Raw genomic sequence first — 20601 nt, 5'->3', positions numbered from 1 at the left:
GAAACTATGGCAGTGGAATTCAAGTTTTGGAAGACCCTACTGATCTAGAAGGGCTTAACATAAGCGTGGTGACAGATTTTGTCATCTCAGGACCAGGCTAGTTCAGTTCAGAGAGCTGTATGACTAAAAACCATCACATTTCTTTTTCTGTTGATGATAACAAAATTGCCTGAATTGTGGAGGGATTGCAATCAGTGGAGCCTCAGATATAAAATCACAGAGCTTTAAAGTGTTGAACTACTATCCCAAGTACTAAGGAAGACAGAAGGAAAACATCTCTATCTTCAAAGAATCTATAAATATTAAATTATATATTTGTTATTTATAATTTGTTATACAAAATTGTTATAATAATGTACAATAGATGCAATGCAGAATCTAGGACTTATTCTTCCAAACCTCGTTCATACTGATGTTCTCAGATTGAAGCTCCATAATGCTATTGGCTGCTTTTATACTTGAGATACTAGAGGTATCTCTGAGAGGTGGGAGATATTCCTAGTTTGATTAACTAAAAACTCTCATTAGTGTACTTACCCCCATTAGTTACTATTTGAATTGTCTTAGGAAGATTCTGAAGATCTCTTGGTAAGATAAGATACTAGACACTAAGTCCTTTCTCAAGATGAATGGTGTTCAGACCCTACTGCAAAGGGCACAATTCCATGTGTGTCTATATGATAATTTATGGTGAAATCAAACAAGGCAAGTGCTCATATGGAGGTCAGAAGAAGCAATATAATGACACTTAAGGTTTCTCTGAAGAACTTTGGTATTGATTCTGAGACATGGGAGGCATTAGAACAGAACCTTCAAGCACAGGATGCCTGCATCAAAGAAGATATTGTGCTCTATAACCAAAGCAGAATTGCAATAGCTCAAAAGAAATGTGAGACCTGCAAATTTAGATACATCTCCATCCCAAATGTCAATATGGGCTCTTTGCACCTGACCTGTGATGGAACCTTCTGAACTCATATTGATCAGATGCATCACATCTGGATACACTGTACATTAACTTCAACATAGTGATATAATTTTGGTTTTCTGAGACTGTGAAGGACAACAACCTAATGATTGATAATATTTAGTCAGAAGATTATTTTTTTAGAAATAGGTGCTTATTAAGCACCTATAATATATATATACATATATATATAACACATTATTACCAGTGAGTACAATATTTCCCCCAACAAACCATGGATTCATTTTCCCACAAAGCATACCAAATCCAGAAAAATGTAGGCTCAGAGCATATGTGGAGAAGAAGATAGATAACTCATGCAAGCTCAAAGTCCTTTTGTGGTAGGTTCTTTTTTCCTGCGTGAAGCCCTCATGAAGTTCCTCTTAATATGTTATAGCTTTCTAGTGGACTCTTTTTTGAGTCCTAAAGCTACCTTTTCATTTGGATCGAATGTTTCTTAGACAGAAGTTTTAATCTTGCTTCTCATACTTACTGATTACACCACCATAAAAAAAAAAGTTTAGCACCTCTAAATCTCAGTTCCCTCATCTATAAAATGTCTATAAAAATGTCATTTGTTAGCTCATGGGGTTGATGTGAGCCTTAAATGATATAATATGCATAAAGAATTTTGTAACTTTAAAGTACTGTATGAATGTCTGCTACAATTTTTATTCTTTTATGAATATCTCTGATACTCATAAAACCATGAAATTCAGTTTTACAGATGGGAAAACAGGTTTAATTATATTGACTCAAGCAAGGTAACATTAAGTAACAAAATCAGGACTAGAACTTATCTCATGAATAATGAGATAATTTGAGAAAGACCTTTCACCCACTTGAGATGGCATAGCAGCCCATAGAGATGATTCCGAGTTCTTGGAGATTTTGCTTATAGGATATAAGCTCTTGTTGGTCTCATAAAGAATATGGGTCTGGCTCTGATGTAAGAATTACCCTAACTAGGTTGAAAGATGATTGGTCACTTAGTGGTGACTGGTTTTGTCCACAAAATTCGTGAAATAATATACTAAGCTATGGAGGAATTGTGATATGTATTAGTGGGGAATATACTCAAATTGATAAAAGTAAAAAATATTTGATTCATTAAAGATGTAAGTGACAAAGACATGCTTATGTAGAAAGGTATTATAAGAATGAAATTATAGGTTTATTTTCACCTTTAGTTAAAGCCACATATGGAATTAAAATGGATTGAGTGAACATATCAGGATGGGTAAGAGCTAACAAGAGAGATTCTTTACAGTTATCTTTTTTCTCTCTGGAAAATTTTCTATTTCATGAAGTAAACAAATGAAATTATTAGTTCACAATTTTGATTGCCACATATCATTCCTCATTCTACCTTCTAACTAGGCTCTGTAGGGGTTAATCATTGGGGAGAAGAGGGAATCATATAAAGAAAGGAGCACAAAAGTTAAGTATTCTGGATTCTAACCCCAGCTCATTTTGTGACCTTGAGAGCATCATTATTCCTACCCAGGTTTCATTATCCTCCAGCAAAATAAGGGGGTAGATTAAATCAGGTATTCTTAACCTAATATCTGTGAAATTTTTAAATTTTTATTTTGATTACTTCAATTTGAAATAGTATTTCAATATCCTGTTTCCCTAAAGAGAATGTTGTGTTTTTTATTTTTTCAACAAATTTAATGTTTCATATTTCAAATTTCAAACAAATTTAATGTTGTGAATTTAAAAACATCATTCTGAGAAGAGATTCACAAACCAACTAGGTCCAAAGGCCAAAGGGATCTATAACACAAAAAAGATTTAAATCCTTGTATTAGATGATCTCTAAGATTCAGTTCTAGCATTCTTTAATTCTAGAAAGTTTCACTTATTCTTTCTAGCTGTTGAGTAATCATTCATTCAATAAGGTAGAAATAACTATGGAAAATTAAAGCTGAAAATGTTATGCTTTCTCTCATGTATGTGAGATAATAGTATGGTACCCAGATACTAATTGAGTTCAATATTGCTTGGGAGTATTTGGTAATGGCCTATTTAATTTGGCAGAAATGAAAAAGAAACCCTAAAATTTCTCTTGCCTTGTAATTTTTCTGGATAGGAAACTGGAATTTCATTTGAGTCATTTTATACTAGAGACTGAATTTCAAGCTTCTTCATTTTGAAAAGAATGAGTATTGGAGGTTCTCCAGAACCACAGCTCTTTCCTGTGACTCTCTGAAAGAGGAAGCTGGAGCTTACGCTCCCCATTTTCTTCCATGCAGAACGGCACCACTCATCAACCACTCAGAGTTCAGAACCTACAAGATGAAGGCCAAGAGGAAAAAGGGTGTCCTCTCCCTAACAAACATCTCTGCTGAGCCCTGGATGATTTAACTCTGCTCCCGTGAAATGGCTGAAATAGAGGCACCAGCTGAAAAAAGATTGACTAACAAAACGTTTTAAGTTGGCAAGGATGCCATCCAATACCCCCCTGCTTCCATTAATGCCATTAAGCTGATATGCCAGCATTCTGGGGAGAGTGATTCCCACAGTACTTATCCAAAATGTTTTTCAAACACACATTAAAAAAACCCACACATATGAATCAAGCACTGTGCCTCATGGACAATTTTTCTAACCTGGAATGAATTATGCTAGCTTCTGTTGCCTGACCAGCTATCCCAGTACCTTCCTTAAGAAATATATAAATACTGTTTTTGCCTTAATCAGGAAAGACATTTTAAAAACTGATATGGAAAAATCTCCATTTGACCTTGTGACCTCTCTTTTTGTCAACAGTTTCATCCACATCTGGTCTTGAACTGTAAAATTGTTGGCGTATTCCAGAGAGTACTGCTCTGACAGCTGCAGGCATTCTGTCCACAAAGTAACTCCACTCCCAGGGCTTCAGGAAACCAGGACTGCAAACCTTTCATTCCTAGTTCATTTAACGTTGCAGGAGCATAAAGAGAATTCCAATAAGTTTTGACCAAAAGCTCCTTTGGTTTTAGATCTTGAAAGGTAAGAAGCATATAATCCAGTGGCAAGAACATGGGATTTAGCCTCAAGAGACCTGGGTGTACCACTATCTTTGGATTTCAACTTTCCTAGCTATAAAAAAGGATAATTATCCCTCTACCAAATAGTTCAAATGGAGGTCTTGGAATTACAAATGAAATAAATATACAAAAGTACCATAAAAACAATATTTTAAGAATTATATACAGATAAAAAAGACGTCTCACACTTTGTTTCTAGAGGTTTTTTGCTGTTATTTTGTTTTGTACAAAGAAAAGCAAATTTGATTTAACCTTGAGAAGGTAATACAAAATCAATTGTTCAACAAGGAAAAGCAACTTAAGGTAAGTGAGGAAATGATAAGAAATTCCAAATCACAAAGCCCAAATGCTCTCTTCCCTAGAATGTTGAAACCCTAGTGGTGATCACTGAAGTAGTGCTGAGTCTCCTTGAAGTATGTGTTTACTGCAGTCCTGAACAAATACAGATATTGTTCTGATTTTCGAAAAAGGAAAATGGTGAACGAATTAATTGAATAGCAACCTTAACATTGGTCCCTAGGGAAAAAAATTCTAAGGATAATTTTTTAAGTGTTGGAAAATTTTATTAAATTAATTAATTTAGAATATTTTTCCATGGTTATAAGATTCTTATTCTTTCCCTCTTCTACTCCCACCTCCCTCCCATAGCTGATGCACTATTCCACTGGATTTTACATGTGTCATTGATCAGGAACTATTTTCATATTATTGATATTTGCACAAGTGTGATCATTTAGAGTCTATATACTCTAGGGATAATTTTAAAGCATTTAGAAAAGGAAATAATAATTACTAAAAAGTAACAAGGTTTCATCATTTCCCTTTCTGCTGGTTATTATTTTGAAAGATCAAGAAAGTGTATAGACATAGCATATCAACATTTTGAAAAAGGTTTGCAAAATATCTTCTGACATCCTTGTAGTCAAATTAGAGAAATATAAACTCTATGATTAGCAGACATTGTGTGTGTGTGTGTGTGTGTGTGTGTGTGTGTGTGTGTGATTCAAAGCACAGTGCCTACTAGATTGATGGAGGGAAGCACTTTGGTCCTATTTTGTCCAAAATTTTTATCAGTGATTTGAATGAAAACATTGACAGCAATTTTATTAAATACTCATAAAGTTTCAAGATAGGAGTGAGAGAGTCTAATAAGATTAAATTTTATGAGAATAAATTAAAAGTCCTATGTTTGAATTCAAAAGGATCAGTTATGCAAATAAAGAAAGATATAGCTTGAAAATTATTCTTGTAAAAATGACCTGGAAGTTTCAACAAAATGCAGTGTCCATGAGTTACTCAATATGATATGGAAACCAAAAAAGCTAATATGAAATAGAGCTACACTGATAGAAATGTAGTGTCCAGAATAAAGTAATAGTCTCATTGTGCTCTGCCCTAGTCAGAAATATCTGGAGTGTTATTTTAAGATCTGAGTACCATATTTTATAAAAGACATTAACCAAGTGGAGAATTTCCAGAAGGAAACAATCAGAATAGTGGAGAAACTATGTATAGACCCTACTACATTAAGCAAAGAGCTATATGGGGCAGTGACTGAAGTGCTGGATGTGGAGTTGGGAATACTAGAGTTCATATTTCAGCTCAGCCACTTATTGTCTCTGTGACCCTAGACAAATTATTTAACCACTGCCTGACTCAGTTTCCTTATATGTAAAATGAGAATAAAAACAGCATCTACCTTCCAAAGTTTTTGAAAGGATCAAATGAGATTATAATACATCTTAAAGTGCTTTATAAATTCTAGCTGTGACTATTATTAAGGACTGTTTGAAAAAAAAGAAATATTTCATTTGGAGAAGAGAATAGTTGGAGGAAATACCATGCAGAAGAATTAGAATTGTTCTGATTGGCTCATCAAAATAGAACTAGTAGCAAAGAGTAGAAGTCACAGAAAGAGAGATAGTATCTTAATTAAATAAAAGCTTCCTAATAATTAAAGCTATGAAAAAAAATGGAATATAGTACCTTAGGAGATAATGGATTCCTCAGCACTGCAGAACTTCAAGCAAAGACTATCAGAAATGTTGTATAACAAATTCTTTTTTATATAAAGGTTGGACTGGAAGACCTCTGATGATTACTCTTCTAATTTTTACATTCTGAAATTCATAGAAAGGAAGTCTACATATATATATATACATATGTATATATTTACTGGTGTATCTTTTGCCATTATATATACCAAATTTCTTTTTTATTGTAATTATAAAATTTGTTTGGCTTCTTAAAGAGCCTTGAGGAACTGACCACTCAATTGTAGCTACAACAAATGTTAAGAGAAGCAATTATGGATGAACTGAAAGGTTTCATTCTTCCCTGGTATATATTACTTTGACATATAAATTTTGCTTTAACTTAATTTAAAGCCTCAGTGTACATGTGAGCTCATTTTGATGGTGATATGCTTTACACAAGTACAAATGATAATTAATGTATGCCTTCTCATCCTATAAAAGTCTGGTCTATGTTATGTTCATCCTTCACATGAGATCCAGACAATATGCTAGAAAATTTCCTTTAAATCTCGTGACATGGAGCTTGTAGAATGTCCATTCATTATCCTTCAAACTTACTAACTACTAACCACAACATTTTCCAGTGATTCATGTTTCTGATGACATTTTGTACCACCACTTCTTTTTCATCATCATTATTGTGAATATATTGTAGTCAATTCATATTTGTCATGCACCTCTCCAACAAATGCACTTTGAGCCACTACCAAATTTATTTTTTCAGAGATTAAGAATTCTTCATATTTCATGATTTTTGCAGTCCTGCAAAATCAAAGCAGATTGACACCTTCCCTGAGACTTACAGTCTTAAGTGAATTACTTAATGCATTGAAAGATCAAATTATTTCCCTCAGGGTTACAGAACCAGCATGTGCCAGTGGTTGAATTTGAATCCAACTCTTCCTAGTTTTGAAACTGGCTCTCTATTGTCACCAGAAGCATATTACATTTTAAGAGGTTTTTTTTTATTTTTTTAATTGTTTGGTTGCATGATTCGAAGAGAAGTTTTGGTTTGTTAAAACCATTGTGCAGTTTCTCAAAGTTACTCTCTTCTTCCTATTCAATTCTGGATCCAGCTTACTGTCTGTCTTTTATATTTGTCCAATATAGATATATCAATGCACCAGCACTATGCATTGTCTATATAATTCCATATCATATTTTGGACAATAGACTTTTATCTACTCATTTGTTCCTGCAGGGATCATTCAGTGAAATTCATTTGAATATTTATGACTCTCATTTAGTGGATTCTGCAGTATTCAGGACTGGATGGGGTGAGCATATTATCCAGAAACAGAAGCAATGAGATCATCATCCAAAGGGAATACCTCTTTGATTTGAACTCTAATGGATAATCCCCATGACAATAGCAAATAGTTTTGGCGAACATTCCTGCCTTATTAATCTTATTCAGAAGTTTATTTAGCAGCATTCTTTGTTGTTACATCTATTTCAAGGAAGCTGGTATAATTTCAACATATACATGGAAGCCACTTAGATGGAAAAGAAGTTTTAAGGTGACATTTTTCTCTACCAATAAGCATACTGGAGTTTTATCTTCTTTACATATTTTATACCATTCAATTTTGTGCTTTTAAATATGTTGTTATAGAATGTCACTTCTGAAAAACTGTTCCCTTCTCATATTTTGATCAGGGAATTTCTTGATTTACATGCATGTTGTTCTCATAAAAATGTTGTAAATGTGAGAAAATAGACATAGATGTTGATATTTTCTCTGTTGCTTTCCTTCCTTTCTTCCTTCCTTTCTTTCTCTCCCTCTCTCCCTCTCATCTCTTTCTCTCTCTTTCTCTTTCTTTCTTTCTTTTCTTTCTTTCTTTCTTTCTTTCTTTCTTTCTTTCTTTCTTTCTTTCTTTCTTTCTTTCTTTCTTTCTTTCTTTTCTTTTCTTTCTTTCTTTCTTTCTTTCTTTCTTTTCTTTCTTTCTTTCTTTCTTTCTTTCTTTCTTTCTTTCTTTCTTTCTTTCTTTCTTTCTTTCTTTCTTTCTTTCTTTCTTTCTTTCTTTCTTTCTTTCTTTCTTTCTTTCTTTCTTTCTTTCTTTCTTTCTTTCTTTCTTTCTTTCTTTCTTTCTTTCTCTCTCCTCAAGAGTTGTGTAGATTAGGGGACTAAAAAGTTCAAGTATCTGAGGGAATATCAACATATATGAAATAGTTCCCTGGAGTCAAGACAAGAGTTGATATAGACTGTTAGCCAGTGATATGAACTCACTAAGGGCAGCTAGGTGGCACAGAGAATAGAGTGCTGGACCTGGATATCCTACAAGATTTCCACCTAAATTTAAAAAGCATCCACTGTTATAATCTTGGTGTCTTAACCATTAGGAGTGATGAAATATTATTTTTGGTGTCATCGTTGCTGCCATAAAGAATATCATCTCAACATGTTGAGTATAACAACAACAATAATAATTCCAAATAACTGTAATTTCCATAGTATGACATTTTCTCCAGTGATACAGAATGTAAGAGTAAATATCAAATTGCACAGTAAATAGTCTTCATGAATTTCTGTTGCCCCCAGACATCATCATCTGTAGCCAAACTTCTGATGGTTAGACACTCTGTACTTGACTAGATGAGTTTTTTTTTTAATTTAAGTTTTTTTATTTTATTTTTTTTACATTATTTTATTTGGTCATTTCCAAAGATTATTCACTGGAAACAAAGATCATTTTCTTTTCCTCCCCCCCACCACCTTTCCCTCTCCCATAGCCGATGCACAATTCCACTGGTTATCACATGTGTTCCTGTTTCTAACCCATTTCCATGTTGTTGGTATTTGCATTAGAGTGTTCATTTAGAGTCTCTCCTCAGTCCTATCACCTCCACCCCTGTAGTCAGGCAGTTGCTTTTCCTCGTTGTTTTTACTCCCACAGTTTATCCTCTGCTTGTGGATAGTATTTTTAGATCCCTGCAGACTGTTCAGGGACATTGCATTGTCCCTAGTGGAGAAGTCCATTACCTTTGATTGTACCACAGTGTATCAGTCTCTGTGTATAATGATTTCCTGGTTCTGCTCCTTTCGCTCTGCATAACTTCTTGGAGGTTGTTCCAGTCTCCATGGAATTCCTCCACTTTATTATTCCTTTTAGCACAATAGTATTCCATCACCAACATATACCACAATTTGTTCAGCCATTCCCCAATTGATGGGCATCCCCTCGTTTTCCAATTTTTGGCCTCCACAAAGAGCGCAGCTATGAATATTCTTGTACAAGTTTTTTTCCTTATTATCTCTTTGGGGTACAAACCCAGCAGTGCAATGGCTGGATCAAAGGGTAGACAGTCTTTTATCACCCTTCACCTTTCACCTAACTGTGAAATTTTCCCAAAGTTCAGTCTTGAACCATCTTTTCTTTTTTCTATATATTCTTTCATTTAGTGATATCAGTTTGCAAGTGTTCTGTTACCAAGTCTATGTAGATTATACTTGGAGAACTATCCCATTAGAGTCTCTCTCCTGCACATCGTCAGCTTGCTATTGAATATTTTAATTGGATGTTCTATAGGCATCTCAAAATCATTGTAGTTAATATGAAGTTATTATCTTTTCTTCAAAGACACTTCTCTTCCAAACCTCTCTTTTATTGTTAGAACACTACCACACTGCTAGTTGATCAAGTTCAAAACCTTCATATTCTCACCCCTCACTTTCACTCACTCCACAATTTCAAAAGTTGCCTGATCTTGTGACTTCTATCTATACAATATTCTCTTTCTGCCTCTCTCCAGTCACATAATCACCCCACTATTTCAGGTTCTCATCTCTTCTCACCTAGACCATTTTTCAAAAGGCTTCTAAGTAATCCCTTTATCTCTATTCTTCTCTGTCTAATGTATCCTCCAAATAGACAACCTGATTTTCATATAGCACAGATCTGACCACATCACCTCAACTCCTCAATAAAACTTCAGTGACTCATGATTACTTCTGGATTAAATATAAATTCCTTTATTTGACCTTTAAAATTCTTTACAATCTTGTCCTTCCCATCAGGCTTCTTAACATTTCTTCACATTCCCTGTAGTCTAGACATATTGTGCCCTTGCTATCCTTACACATAACATTTTATTTCCTGTCTCCATGTCTTTGCATGGGTTTCCCCCATTCCTGGAAAATATTCTTTCCTCAACTCCATCTTTTAAAAGCCCTGGTTTCCTTCAAAATTCATCTCAAGTGTCACCTCCTATATAAATTCTTTCTTTTTTATTTAATGTATTTTATTTTTCATTTTTTTCAGTTACGTGTATAAATAGTTTTTTCTAACATTTAAAAATTCACATTTTCTCCCTCTCTATCTTTCCCCCACTCATCCCTGAGGTGATGAATAGTCTGATATAGATTATACCTATACTTTCATGTAACACATATTCCCATGTTGCTTATGCCATAATAAAGGACATATATCACATGTACAATTTCTGAAACTATATATATATATATGTATATATAATTCTATTAGTTCTTCTCACTTCACTTTGCATCAGTTCATATAAGTCTTGCCAGGTTTTTCTGATCATATCCCATTCATAATTCATTATGGTGCAATTATATTCAATTTCAGTCATATACTAGAACTTGTTCATCTAACCCCCAAGTGTTGGACAACTTCTTGGGTTTCAATTCTTTGTCACTACAAAAAGAGCTGCTAAAAATATTTAGGTATAGCTAGGTCCTTTTCCATTATCTCTCATCTCTTTAGGATACAGATCCAATAGTGGGATTACTGGGTCAAAGGATAGTTTTGTGGTCCTTTGAGCTTGGTTTCATATTGTTCTCCAGAGTGGTTGTATCAGTTCACAGTTTCCACTAGCAGTGTATTAGTGTCCCAGTTTTTCCACATTCCCTCCAGCATTTATCATTTTCATTTTTGATCATGTTAGCCAATCTGGTAGGCATGAGGTGGTATTTCAGAGTTATTTTAATGCATTTCTCTAATCAATAGTGATGGAGCATTTTTTCATGTGACTATGAATAATTTTAATCTCTTCTTCTGAGAACTGTCTGTTCCTATCATTTGATCATTTCTTGTAGGAATGTTTTATATTCTTATAAATTTGAGTCAGTTCCCTATATATTTGAGAAATGAGACTTTTTTCAGAGATACTTACTGTAAATTATTTTTTTTCAAATTTGTTGTTTCCCTTCTAATCTTGGTGACATTAGTTTTATTTATCTAAACCCTGTTTAATTTAATGTAATCAAGATTATCTACTTCATTTTTCGTAATTTTAACTCTACCTATTTTGGTCATAAATTCTTCCCTTATCCATAAGTCTAATAAGTAAACTTTGAATGTTCCTCTAATTTATTTTATATTTATTTACATGTATGATGTGAGATATTGGTTCTAATCTATGTCATACCACTTTCTAGTTTTCCTAGCAGTTTTTGTCAATTAGTGAATTTTTTCTGTAAAAGTTTGGATCTTTGGGTTTATCAGTCATTAAGTTGCTATGGATATTAACTGCCATGTTTTGATTAACTAATCTAGTTCAAGGCTCCACCACTCTGTTTTTTAGTCAATATCAGATTGTTTTGATGATTACTTCTTAATTCTATAGTTTGATATCTGGTACAGTCAGGTCTTCTTCCTTAGTATTTTTTTTCTCATTAGTTTCCTTGATATTCTTGGTCTTTGTTCTTTGAGATGAACTTTTTTGTTTTTTTTTCCTAGCTCTATAAAATAATTTTTGGGTAGTTGGGTTGGTATAGTGCTGAATAGGTAAATTAATTTAGGTAGGATTGTAATTTTCATTATATTGGCTTGGCCTACCCATAAGCAATTAATGTTTTCTAATTGTTTAGGCCTGACTTTATTTCTGTGAAGATGTTTTATAATTGCGTTCATATATTTATTGGGTTTGGTAGGTATATTTTTTGGTCTTTATTATTGTTATTTGGTATTTTATATTGTCTATAGTTATTTTGAGTGAAATTTTTTCTATATCTTGGAATTGGATATTGATGGTGGTAAATAAAAATTCTGATGATTTATGTGGTTTTATTTTGTATATTGCCTTTCCTGAAATTGTTAATTATTTCTATTAGTTTTTTGGTTGATTCTCTGGGTTCTCTAGCTATGCTGTCAGATCATCTACAAAGAAGGATAATTATGTTTCTTCATTGTCTTTTCTAATTCTTTCCATTTCTTTTTCTGCTCTTATTGCTATAGTAAACATTTTTGGTACAATATTAAATAATAGTGGTGATGATGAGCATTCTAGCTTTATCCCTGATTTTAGTTGAAAGGGTCTTAGTTTATCCCCATTACAATGATCCTTTCTTAATTCCACTCTTCCACAAAGATGGTGATTTCCTCCCTCTACAACTTGCATTTTAGTAATTTTAAATGTATGTTATATATGCTAATATGTGTACATATTGTTTCAACCCTGATAGGATATAACCTCCTTGAAGGCAAGAACTGTTTTAATCTTTGCATCCCCAGTACTAGCATAGCATCTTATATAAAGCAGTGAAGGAGGTCCGGTTCTCAACCTGGGGTTGTAAACCTTAACATTTCTTAGACTTATGAATGTTGGAAATTTCCCTATTGGGAAATTTCATACTTGAAAAAATTTCCTACTGATAGTAAGAACTCTATTGGAATATGAAACTCCTTGGCATAGGAGGATCCTTCTCCTCCCTACTTAAGACTACTTTAGGACAGAAACCTTTTGCTAAACAATGGAAAGGGCTTTGACCTATGCTTAAGCATAGAACAGGAAGTTCTTTGAGTCATGATTGATTTTAGAATTGATACAATAGAGATACTTGGAATGACAGAACCAGGTCTTGGGAACTACAATCTCCACCCTACTCAGAGTAACAGGATTTAGGAAGGGCTGCAGCAAAGATCAAGATTTAATTATTTGAGAATATGACCTTCAACAGACATGTGCAAAGGGATCAGACCTCTGGGCAGTCGTGGGTTAAGCTAGAGCCACCATTGGCACAGAGGAGACATCGACAGTGATTGGTAGATGTGAGAACTGAGGGGAGGGAACTTCGATTTTTGGCTTAAAGATAGTGAGGTTGATGCTCTGAAGAGGTGTGGATGCCCTGGAGGAGGTCTAAGAGGAGAGAGGTCCTGGAGGGAGAGCTCCTGGAGAGGTCTTGAAGGAGGTTGTGGAAGGAGAACTCAGGAGGAGTCAGGAGGAGAAGGCTCTGGAAACATTTCTTGAAAGGAGGCTCTTGAAGTTGGAGCCTGAGGTTGGCATGAGAAGACTTACCTAGAGAGATCTTGGGTGAGTGATAAAACCAACTGACTGATTTATCTCTTAGGACTGAAGTCTAGGCCTTATTGGCTTGAGGCCCTTCATTCTTATTCCTTTCTTACTTTCTCTCTTTTTCTATTGATTAATCAGTGTATTATAAATTAAATTTCTCTATAAAACCTAGTTGGCTTGGGCATATTTATAAATTGGGAATATATTCCCTGGCGACCATCTTATATTTATATAAAACCAAGACACAGTAGAAAACATATTTCAGAGGTCATAATTGTTATATATTTCCCTTGCTCTCAAACATTTTAATTATCACAGTTTATGGCTCCCACTCTCTAACCTACAACTATTTAAAGCTCAAAACTAATTTAAATCTAACAGGGTCCACAGATATATTTCATTAATTTTATGAATTTAATGGAGGAAAATATATGTTTTGTTTTTCTTTTTTCTTTGTTACCCTATATATTTTATTCATTTAATTTTTTAATAATAAGAGGAATAAAAATCAAAAGAGCCCTATGATTGTATTTCATACCCTGAAAATTAACAAAAAACACCAAAAATGCAACTCTCAATGTAGGATAGATTATAGAAAGATAGATGCACTAATTCATTGTTAGTGGAGCTGTGAAATGGCACAACCATTTTGAAAAACAATTTAGAATTATGCAAATAAAATGACTAATATATTTATAGCTTATACCTTATGCAGCTATTGATAATTAAAAAGAGTCCCATATACTCCAAAAAATTAAAGTGTCATTTTCTATGATAGCTAAATTAAAGACAAAGTAAATGAATGCTCAGCTACTGAAGGATGCCTCAGCACTTTTAGTATCTGAATGTAATGGAATATTTCTGTGAAATGATGGATGTTTTGAATCCAGAGAAGCATATTAAGTTTTATGTGCATTAATTGACTGATAGAGTCAACAAAATAATATACAAATTAACAACAACAATGTAATGGAAAAGAACAAAGCAAATATAATGAAATTATATATATTGTGGTTAGCTCAAATGATGAGATTTAAGAAGACACCTTTAACCTATCCTTTTTTGCAGGTGGCAAATCCACAATGATCCCATATTGCATATGTTTGGGGATTTTTTTCAATGTATTAATCATTTATGTGGAATTTCCACCCCCTCTTTTTCCACTCCAAATAATCCTATTTGTCATATAAAAAGTTTTCTTGGAAAGGAAGAGGGATTGTTACATAGTGATTGGGAAACAGAAAATATGAATAGAATTTTATTTAAAAATAATTAAAAAGTTATTGCAAAGAGGGGAGAAATTGCTTGACCAAATTGACAAAGTAATTTGTGTTACAAAAGGACTAAGAACTCCTGTGATAGAGAACTAATAAATACTTGTTAATTGATTAACATGGTGGTGGTACTAGTGTCAGCGGGTGTGGTGGTAGCAGTGGTGGTAGTGTAGAGTAGTAGTAGTGGTTGTTGCTGTTGTGATTTTTTTCAGCAAGAAGTAATTTATTTTGTTGTACAAGCCTAAAATTTCATTAGTAGAGAACTCCTGGTAAGGACACTTCTATTAGTTAAGATCTTTATCTACTCTTGAATTCTTAGGGAGTTTCCTATAGAACAGGTAAATTAAATGACTTCTTTAGGGAACATAGCCACTATACTTCAGGTAAAGAACTTGAAATCAGGTCTTCCTGATTCTAAAGCTGATTATCTATCAACAGTACCTTGTGGCTTTCCTGTAGTTTTTATATTATTCAAAATTTAACTCCTATTCTTAGTATTTTGGAGAACTAGGGCAAAATGAATTGTCTTTTAGGCTTGCTTGATTTTACTTAATAACAATATACTTAAATGTCTATCTGATATAGATAGAGCTTCTTATTACAGAAGAAAGGATTATGTTAGATAGAGATTACTACAGTCATGAGTGTATTCCTTGTCTCCAAAAGAATCCTACCAATCATGTCTAGATTTACCTAACTAACTCATAGTTGACATATTCAAATATATCGTTCCATTGTTTCAGTCATATCCAATGCTTCATGACCCAGTTTGGTGTTTTCTTGCAAAGATATTGCAGTGGTTCACCATTTCCTTCTCTAATTCATTTTACAGTTGAGAAAACTGAGGCAAGTGGAAGGTAAGTGGTCTCACCTAAGGTCACATAGCTGGTAATTTTCTGAGACTAGATTTGAACTCAGGAAGATGAGTCTTCCTGACTCGAGTTCCAGAGCTCTGTCAATTATGCTTCCTAGATACCTAAGATCTATTTACCCCACATTGGTACATTTGAATAGGACTCAGTGCCCTAGAACTTCTTAGTACAGAACCAAACCATATAGTCACTGTGATTAGTTGCTGATCCAGGGGTCAGGCTATGCCTGAATAAAGTCATCTTCCTGTGAAATTATATACACAATCAATCCATACACATTTATAAAGTGGTTATCATGTGCCAGGTACTGTACTTGGCATTTAGAATTCAGCTTCGTTTCTTAGAGGCATACCAAGGAAGAACTATAGCAGATATGAGCAAGGCATAGCATGCTCATCTTATTATATCTTTGTTATATAAGTGCGCTCATGTGGTTTATACAATATTCATAAACTTGTAGTTAGATCAACTGAGAGTGAGACTTTATCTCCCTTTGTTCTTCAAACTCCCAAACCTGAGTAACACACTATCACTCTTTAAACTCTATATTTTGTTCAACGCATAATTTGACATCTCTCTAACTCTGCTTTTCTTTCCCACTGGAGAATCCTTTACTCTCACACTTCTTTTCCAGTGGGAATTCTGTGTAATCATTCTTCTTTTAAATATAGAAGGTTCTTTCTCTTTACTGGTTTTCAGCCAAGAAACAGTGATAACTGTATTTAACTGTCTGGGTAATTGGCAGGTTAATATAGCAGACAACTCAGATAAAGAAACATTAACATCTGCTGAACAGTCATTTGATTATACAATATGTATGATTCACAATTGTTTTTACCATTGGACTATATTCATATGGCATAAATTGAATTGGTGATATAGTCATTAGTTAATTTGCTTATTTTAAACATTTGAAGACCCTTTGGGTTGGACAAAGACCTTTTGCCATGGAATTAGACTCCTTTCACAGCATAGGTGGGTTATACCATATTAATTTATTTCACATGAAAATTAATCAAAGGAATTATGGACATTTAGAGTGGAGAACAAAAGATTCAGGTACTTTGATAAGAGTCTTTCTATTTGAAGTTTTATCTTCTGGAGGATGAATTAGACTTGTTCTCTTTGGCCCCACATATAAAAACTAGGAATAATGTATTAAAATTGGGGTGAGGGGGAAGAAAAGAAAGAATTGATGTAAAGAAAATATCCTAAGAATTAGAATTAATAATTTTAAAAGTATACTGGCCTATCTCCGTTAAAGGTAGGTTCTTTATCATTGGAGGTCTGCAAGCAAAGCATGGATGACCACTTGTCTGGCATGGCCATGGTATAGAAGCAAGTATTTTTTTCAGAAAAGGATTGGACTACATGACTTTGTGTGTTTTCCTTTTTAAATTTAGAACATTTTTCCATGGTTATATAATTCATGACCCCATACTCCCCTGCCATACTCTGTTCTTTCCTCCCCATTCCCAGAGATGACAATTCCACTGGGTTATGCATGCATCACTGTTCAAAACCCATTTCTATGTGATTCATATTTGCAGTAGAGTGATCTTTTAACAACAAAACCCTAATGATATCCCTTTCAAACTATGTGATCAACCATATGTTTTTCTTCTGCATTTCGGCTCCCACAGTTCTTTTTCTGGATGTGGATAGAGTTCTTTCTCATAAGTTCCTCTGGATTGTTCTGGGTCATTGCATTGCTGCTAGGAGAGAGGTCCATTACATTTGAGTGTGTCATGATGTATCAGACTCTGTGTGCAACATTCCCCTGGTTCTGCTCCTTTCATTCTGAATCAGTTCCTAGAGGTCTTTCCAGATCCTATGGAATGTCTCCAACATTTATCACTTTCCTTTGCTGCCATATTTGTCAGTTTGCAAGGTGTTGCCTCAGAGTTGTTTTAATTTGCATTTTTCTAACCAGGAGGGATTTAGAACACTTTTTCATGTGCTTATTGATAGTTTTGATTTCATCATGTGAAAACTGTCTATTCATGTCCCTTGGCCATTTGTCAATTGAGGAATGGCTTGATTTTTTTGTAAATTTGACTTAGTTGTTTATAGATTTGGGAAATTACACCTTTGTTAGAGAGTTTTATTACATGTTCTTTCAGTTTATTGCTTTCCTTCTAATTTTGGTTACATTCGTTTCCTTGTGTGTTTTCCAACTCTCAAATTCTGTGATCTATACTTTGGTCAACCAGCCCAAGCACTGAAATCTGAATGTATGTGTGACTGGAAAAAAAGAAAAAGAAACTATAATCTAATCAGTACCTCTGTTTTAATGAACTTCTAATGAACTTATCTGGATGGGTTTAATTTTTTAAAACAACTTTAAATCTAAGTTTGATCAACTCTGAATTGAGCATTCAATTTTATATTGGCATAAAACACATCAGCATTTGGACTTTTCCTTTCCTAAGATTTTCAAGAAGTTGTTTTACACAGAGAGTATCTGTTAACTGAATGAGGTTTGAGGTGGGATCTTTTTCATTTGTGTATTCTGACTATGTCCAAAGAGTGAATCCTCATTTGAGTGTTACTGAATTTCAAATTAGTGATAATTTGGTAAAGAGTTGAAGTGAAGTATACTTTTATGTAACCTACACAAAGGAATTTGCTAAAACAAATTAATTATATTAATGTGATCAGAAGGGATAGATTTACCTCCTTAAAGAGGAAAACTACTTTCATAAAAGCACTTGAAATCAAGCATAATCAATTAACCCAAATCAAGCATTTATTCGCCACTTATTATGTTCTAATGTGAGGCATACAAAGAAAAAACTGAAATTGAAATAGAATTGAAATAGAAATGTTTCTCCCCTGAAGTAGCTTGCATTCTACTGGGAGAGACAGCACATATTCCTATGAGTACAGTACTACAAAATATATTCAAAGCAAAAAAAACCCCAAAAAACCAAACAACAGGTAGGTTGATTGAGGAGACAATATTACCTAGGTGGGTCATAAAAGATCTAATATAAAAGTTAACATTTGAATTGATCTTTGAAGGAAACTTTGTAACTATTGCTATAAACTTTCTGGGCAAATCAGAAATCAATGTTATCTATTCATTAATACCTATTGAACAAAAAGAACAAAGCCTTTATGGAGTGGCAAAATAACCCAAACTCTGCTCCTAAAAAGGACAGATTCAAGTCCCTCCAAGCCACGGCTCAGTGTGACATCAGGAAGATGTAAGACCAATGGTGAGAAAAAAAGGCAGAAGAAATCCAGCGTTTTGCTGATACAAAAAACTACAAACAATTTTTCAGTGCCCTCAAGACTGTCTATGGGCCATTAAAACCCACCAACACTCTCTTCCTATCCTCTGACAGTGACACTCTCATAAAAGATAAAAAAGGCCTCAGCAACAGGTGGAAAGAACACTTTGGTCAGCTTCTCAACCGACCCTCTTCAGTCGACCAAAGCGCCCTTGACCAGATCCCCCAAAACCGCACCATTGAACAACTTGACGTCCCTCCTTCAATAGAGGAAGTCCAAAAAGCCATTAAACAAATGAGTGCAGGCAAGGCACCCGGTAAAGATGGAATCCCAACTGAGGTGTACAAGGCCTTAAATGGAAAGGTGCTCCAGGCATTCCACATAGTGCTGACCAGCATATGGGAAGAGGAAGACATGCCCCCAGAAATCAGAGATGCCTCCATCGTAGTCCTATACAAGAACAAAGGCTCACGAGCAGCCTGTGACAACTACAGAGGCATCTCACTACTCTCCACTGCTGGAAAGATCCTCGCCCGTGTTATACCCAAGAGACTCCTGTCATCTGTTTCAGAGCAGAACCTGCCTGAATCATAATGTGGCTTCCGACCAGATCGCAGCACCATCGACATGGTATTCATGGTGAGGCAAATGCAGGAAAAATGCCTTGAGCAGAACCTGAGTCTCTATATTGTCTTCATAGACCTGACAAAGGCTTTCGACACAGTGAATAGGGATGCATTGTGGGTGATCCTCAGCAAGCTCAGTTGCCCAGCAAAATTCGTCAAACTGATCCAGCTCTTTCATGTCGACATGACAGGGGAAGTCCTATCTGGTGGAGAGACTTCCGATCGCTTCAACATCTCCAATGGCGTGAAACAAGGCTGTGTCCTCGCTCCGGTACTATTCAACCTATTTTTCACCCAAGTATTACAACATGCTGTGATGGATCTAGACCTGGGCGTCTATATCAAATACCGACTAGATGGCTCACTATTCGACCTTCGCCGCCTGACTGCAAAAACAAAGACAACAGAGAGACTCATCCTGGAAGCTCTCTTCGCAGATGACTGTGCTCTCATGGACCACCAAGAAAATCATCTCCAAACCATTGTGGACAGGTTCTCCACTACAACAAAACTGTTTGGCCTGACTATCAGCCTCAGCAAAACAGAGGTGCTGTTCCAACCTGCACCAGGGAGGCCAACGAACCAGCCGTGCATTACAATCGATGGCACGCAGCTTTCTAACATCAACACTTTCAAGTATCTGGGCAGCACCATCGCCAACGACGGGTCCCTAGACCACGAGATCAATGCCAGGATCCAAAAAGCCAGCCAGGCACTCGGGCGGCTGCACTGCAAAGTCCTCCAACACAGCAGTGTAAGCACTGCGACGAAGCTCAAAGTGTACAACGCAGTGGTCCTCAGCTCTCTCCTGTACGGTTGTGAAACATGGACACTGTACCGGAAGCACATGAAACAGCTGGAGCAATTCCACCAATGCTCTCTCTGGTCAGTCATGAGGATCCGATGGCAGGACCAAATCACCAGTCAGGAAGTCCTCGACAGAGCCAACTCCACCAGCATCGAAGTCCTGGTCCTCAAAGTCCAGCGACGATGGTCCGGACACATCATCCGCATGGACCCACAGCGAATACCAAGACAGGTATTCTATGGTGAACTGTCAGCTGGACTCAGGAAACAAGGCCGACCAAAGAAAAGATTCAAGGATCAGCTAAAGTCAAACTTGAAGTGGGCTGGCATCATACCAAAGCAACTAGAACTCACTGCCTCTGACAGAAGCAGCTGGCGAACCCACATTAACCATGCCGCCACCACCTTTGAAGATGAGCGACGTCGACGTCTTGCCGCTGTGCGTGAACGCTGACACCAGGCCACAGCCACACCTCCCGTAACAACTGGCGTC

The sequence above is a fragment of the Monodelphis domestica genome, chromosome 2 (genome assembly GCF_027887165.1).
Source record: "Monodelphis domestica isolate mMonDom1 chromosome 2, mMonDom1.pri, whole genome shotgun sequence".
Classification (NCBI taxonomy): Eukaryota; Metazoa; Chordata; class Mammalia; order Didelphimorphia; family Didelphidae; genus Monodelphis; species Monodelphis domestica.
This window is presented reverse-complemented; position numbering follows the sequence as displayed.